The sequence below is a fragment of the Phalaenopsis equestris genome, unplaced genomic scaffold (genome assembly GCF_001263595.1).
Source record: "Phalaenopsis equestris unplaced genomic scaffold, ASM126359v1 Scaffold000873, whole genome shotgun sequence".
NCBI classification, from domain to species: domain Eukaryota; kingdom Viridiplantae; phylum Streptophyta; class Magnoliopsida; order Asparagales; family Orchidaceae; genus Phalaenopsis; species Phalaenopsis equestris.
The window spans coordinates 2,040,681-2,046,099 of NW_018165313.1; the positions used below are offsets into that span (position 1 = coordinate 2,040,681).

A 5,419-nucleotide genomic window follows, 5' to 3' on the forward strand; every position below is an offset into this window, starting at 1 on the left:
GAAACTTTCATAGTACTCACCAAGGCTAGACTCCACATGTACTTCCTCGAATTTTGATTACCATGTTTACATGTTTACAGCAATATTTATTTATTTATTTATTTTACAGTACTAAATTACAGCTACTTCTGTTGTGCCTAGAAAAACTATAAAAAGAAGTCAATGAGCAGAAATAAGTTTGGGCTTTTGGCATGGAGAAAAAGACTCTTCAAAAATTTCCTCTTTTGTTATTTCCCCCTTCTTCTTTCTCTTCGCTCAAGGCTTTAATGAGATCACATGGATCCTTTAAGCAAGGTTTGGGTATCACTACAGACAAATTTAGATCCAACATAACCAGACAACATATCCATCACACAGAAGCTACCAAACCCGATCTCTTACTCACAATATTTTATCAATGATGAGGCTTAGCCTAAGAAAATCTCTCTTGAACCGACATCCTTCCGAATAAAACCATGAACCGGCCATCAGTCAACAAGAAACCAGGATTACATAATAAAAAATAAAACAATACACTCCTTAAATTCACTCCGTGCCGCACCGATCCATCTCAGAAGCAAACAAAGCACAGGCACAACAAGCCCTATCTCTATCAATTAACGAATTCCAGCACCCCGGCCACCATCAAACCTTAATAACCCCGACAATTCTTTAAAAAATTACAAAATTTACGCACGCACATACAAAAAACACAATCGGAATATGAATTCGTGAAGTTACAGTTACCAAGAAGCGAATTGAAATGAATAGCTTGAGAACTCTGGATCGCAGAGGTAAGCCAACGTTTGAGATAAGGAACCGAAAGCCCGCGGTTATCCCCCCTTCAACTTCCTGCCTTAAGCCTCTCTTCTTATTCTTTCACTGGAACCAGCGATGGCACTGAGAGGGAGAGGGAGAGAGGAGGAGAGGGAGACGGGGCTAAATAGTTGGGACCAGAAGACCGGCGATCTACGATTCTTCCCCGACTCCTTCAGAGATGACGATGCATGTGGCTTTACGTGAGCCGTTAAATCTGATTTGATCTTCTACTTTCCGTTCGTCGGGCGGATCTGATCTAAACAAATTAAAAAAAAAAAAGTTTGTTTAAACATATAAATCTTCATGTATTTTTTTTATGTGATTCAGAATAAAAAATCTGATATAAATAAATTAATTCATAATTTTTTTTAATATTTTATATAATAAATGTATATACAAATGAAATGTGTGGTTTGTGTACAAATCTCAAAACAAAATTTGAATTATCTCGATGAAAATGATCAATTAATTATATTTATACGTATAAACGATGTGGTCGATGATCGAAATATTGTGATGACATAGGTCAGCGATTTGTCATTCGGTCTTTGATATAGTACATTATGGTTGTATTTGGGATAAAATGTTAACAAATACAGGTCACTGATGATGATGAGCAATGACAGTCAGCGGGGGTCGACGGTAGCAGACGGCAGTGGCAGGCTGTCATTCGGTCTTTGATATAGTACATTATGGTTGTATTTGGGATAAAATGTTAACAAATACAGGTCACTGATGATGATGAGCAATGACAGTCAGCGGTGGTCGACGGTAGCAGACGGCAGTGGTCGGCGACTATGGAGGTCGGAAGTTATCGTCGGATCTTCAATACGACATTATACTTTGCAACCATTTTTTGGGATTCGATGTTAGCTGTCAAGGGTTATTTACGACGGCGAACAGGGGTGGTCAGTGGTGGTTAATGATGATTGGCAGTTGCAGAGATCATCGAGCCTTCGATCTATAACATTTTATGGAATTTCTTCTCTTATACCTCTTCCTTGAGTGAAGAGAGAGAGCATGTTTTTAAGTTATACGATAATGATAATTTAATCATTTGGTAAATAACTTTTTCAGCCATATCTTTGATCATTGTGTTTTTTAATGAGTTTGTGGTCTTTAATGACCTCAAAATTCAATGATTTTATGTGCGTTAGATTTCCCTTGTCGAGACGCTCAATTTGAATATAAATAAGTTAAATTTGGAGTTCATTTGACCATTAAGCTAATGATTCCAAATCTCCAAAAGTGTTCTAATGGTTTAATACGGGCTTGGTTGGTCTTAGATTGAATCAATTTAAGTCTCATCGGGTGTGTCTAATCGAGACAGTTAGTCTAATTATATACTTGCTGAAATTGTCGCACTACATGAATTTGAATTTGAATCTAAACATTTCTTCCTAAAAATATCTCGAGATTCGAGCTGGATGAAAAAATTTATTCATAACACATCATTATTCATAATTTGGGGGGTTGAGCTCGACTTAAATGTAAAATATCACGAACTGAGACTAATTTTAATATATAAAAGTTATTTTAAAATGCAAAAATTAATACATGATGGCAAGCGTAAGAAAACTTAAGAGTTAACTTTTGCATGTATCTATGTATTAACTTCAATAAGGTAAATTTACAAAAACTCACTCACTTGCTTAACTTTAAAAGCTCGCTCACTTGCTTTGATAAGTGAGTTTTAGAATTCAAATGATCAAACTTCAAAATCTTCTAATCAGAATGCAGTCAATATGTCAGCCAACTAATCCGATCTTCATCTACGCAACGGCTAGTGTCAACGATACTAGTAATTTTATTAACTTCCAAATAAAATTTACAAGTTCAAATCACTTTGTTCGATCCTCCTCTTCGCCAGAACTGGAGGCGACGGGACTAATATCATAAATATATCATATTAAGAAATTCCAAATGAACTGCACAACATAAATGTTTTAAATGTTCAAATCTCTTATTATGATGAGGTTGATATAATATTTGAAATAGAGGCGTTTTTCTTCAAAATTAAATTTTAAAGTATATTTGAATAAATTCAAATGATCTAAATTATAAACCTGATCATTTATAAGCAATATTTTGCTGATCAGGTTCAATATGACTTAATGTGTCAATTCTGAACCCATCCTTTGTAAACAGAGTAGATTTAACAATGCTCAAGCTCAATCATATGTTACTATTGGGCATGATTCTTCACAAGCAAGTTGTGAAATCTTCAGGGTTCAAATGAATTAAGATAAAAAATTCTCTAATGATTGGCGAGTTCATAAGTTTCAACAAATATCTAAAGAAGTCCAACAACTTAAATTCATGAATATGGTCCTCTTTAAGCAAAAATAGAACTTCCAATGCTAAGATTCGATCATTTATTGATCTTCAGACCAATTCTTTACAAACAGTATGTAAAGTTCATGGGGTTCAAATCAAACAATCAAATCGTCGATGATTGTTGTGCTGACTGGATTTTTTAACCGTAAATATCAACTTTTAGAATAATTTTCAATTTTAAGATTTTAAAACAACAAACCAAAACACTAAAATTAAAATCTCAAAGCACTAAAATTAAAATCAATCATTGGGCTTCAAACAAAACAATTAGAACATTTAAGTCAAAATCAATAATTTAAGAACTAAAGCAAATCTCATCTACCATCCACAATAGTTTAATAGGGCGACAAACATTTTAACAATTTTTAACTCGTAAAAAAAATGAATGTCACACTGAGTGTATCATTGTATTTACCCTCAAACTGATCTCATGATAGTGAAGGCATTATTCAAGTCCTCTGTCCACATGATTTGACCCAAATTATAAAAAAAAATAATTGTTACATTGGATTCATATAACCGGGTGTATGCTATCAAATGACATCATTATAGTACAGTCATGATTGCAATCATATGTTTTCTGGCGACTTTCTAACATTCAATTCATTAACTTAAAATGGTACATTTGATCTATAAAAAGGTTTATGTCAGCCAATGTTGACTTAGATTGCCCCATTAAATAAACTTACAACCCATATTGACGAGGGGTACTGGGACGATGTAGCATATGGTTGTTGATAATAATCATTCAGTCAGGTTAGGTCGACTGCCTCCTCTGACTAAGTAGATCAGGGATTACAACATCCCGAGATGATTAAACAATGAGATCCTGCTCGAGTTCATCATCATTTTCCTAACTATTCTCTTAAATCCCAAAATGATACAATTTTATAATCTAAATTTATATATGTGCTTTTACTATACGTTGAATATTCAATGTTTAATAACTAAGCTTAATGGAAAGTGTTTTCTTATTATTGAGAGGAGTAATTAACCACAAAAACTGTGTCTATGGGAAATCTTGAACCCAAGATTAAAAAGTTATCGTTAAATAAGGGTGAAATCTATGGGCAATGTCATATCTGTGTTCCAACCTGTTTTGCAAAAAATTTAACCGGAAATACTAAATAAAAAGCTTTTAACATTAATGAGAGTAAGGGGTGTGAATTTTTAGAGCCCGCAAGTACAAATGTCGAAATAAAGATTCCCAAGAAAGAAAAAAAGAGCCCAATTATTTGTTATCCACTTGCTTCACACTTATTCAACTATGGAGGAAATCTCTAATGAAAATATTGATTAAATGATGATGTGACTAGGCAAACAACTAGACATGCTAAAAGTATGAGCATAATGATCCCATGTTCATGTCATCTAGAGAAATATTCCTATAGAAATAGAAGATTAATTGTAAGCAAATTTTGATTCTCATATCATGGAATCTTGCATATTTCCATGATAACAGAGCTCTCTTACGTGTTGTTCGGTTGACTGAATTTGTGTTACATTGTAATTCTTTTGTAGAGATTTAAGAAAATTATGTACTTGTTATGATGAATTACAATTATAATATACCATATGAATTAATTTGAAATTTACACTGTAGTTCATTTTTGTCTGACTTTAGAAATCATCTAATTTGGCTAAATTTGAATTACACCGTTCATGTAGAATGCTAGCGGCAAGCAACCCCCGCCCGTTGCCGCCTGCTGCACCTGCTGCGCCGTCGATGCCTATTCGTTGCTCACATGTTGTCTGTTGCCACCGCCCTCCGCCGATCACATTGTTTTCAATTTATTTAATGCTAAACAATAAAAACATAATGTGTTACATATATTTTACAACGAACCAAACAACTCAAAAGTATTTCAAATACAATGTAATCATATCAATCTATAAATCATTTACATTGCATTTCATTTCAACAAATCAAATCACCCTTAAACTTCCATCTATATTTCTTTCATTTCTCTAGCTCCATTCCTCGATGCTATCATTTATTAACCAAATTATATTTAATTGCTTCATTATTAGCAAATGTTATACATGATATTAATTAAATAACAATATTAGAAGATAATTGCAAAATAGACAAATTATATGGAAAATGTCAAATATCCCAATGTTAGTTATTTAAAGTTGTTTTTGCACATAAGTATCACATAATTATAATTCTCATGTGCATATATTTAATGCCAAATAAACCATCAATAAAATCAATTTAAAGAGCAGGCAATGCAATCAAATGCTTATTTTTTTTAAATATTAGAAAAATAATATAGGAAGG

General features: G+C 33.1%; 1 protein-coding gene across 3 annotated transcripts in view; it reads right to left on the reverse strand.

Moving 5' to 3' along the window:
- LOC110031969 overlaps positions 1 to 943 on the reverse strand; it is a 12,818-nt gene extending 11,875 nt beyond the window's left edge. The window contains exon 1 of one of the 3 annotated variants that reach the window (XM_020735433.1): positions 727 to 943. The gene's annotated coding sequence lies outside the window, so the exon portion shown is untranslated. The remainder of the gene's footprint in view (positions 1 to 726) is intronic. The other 2 variants (XM_020735434.1, XM_020735435.1) reach the window with 2 other exon arrangements.
- Between the last annotated feature and the right edge of the window lie 4,476 nt (positions 944 to 5,419).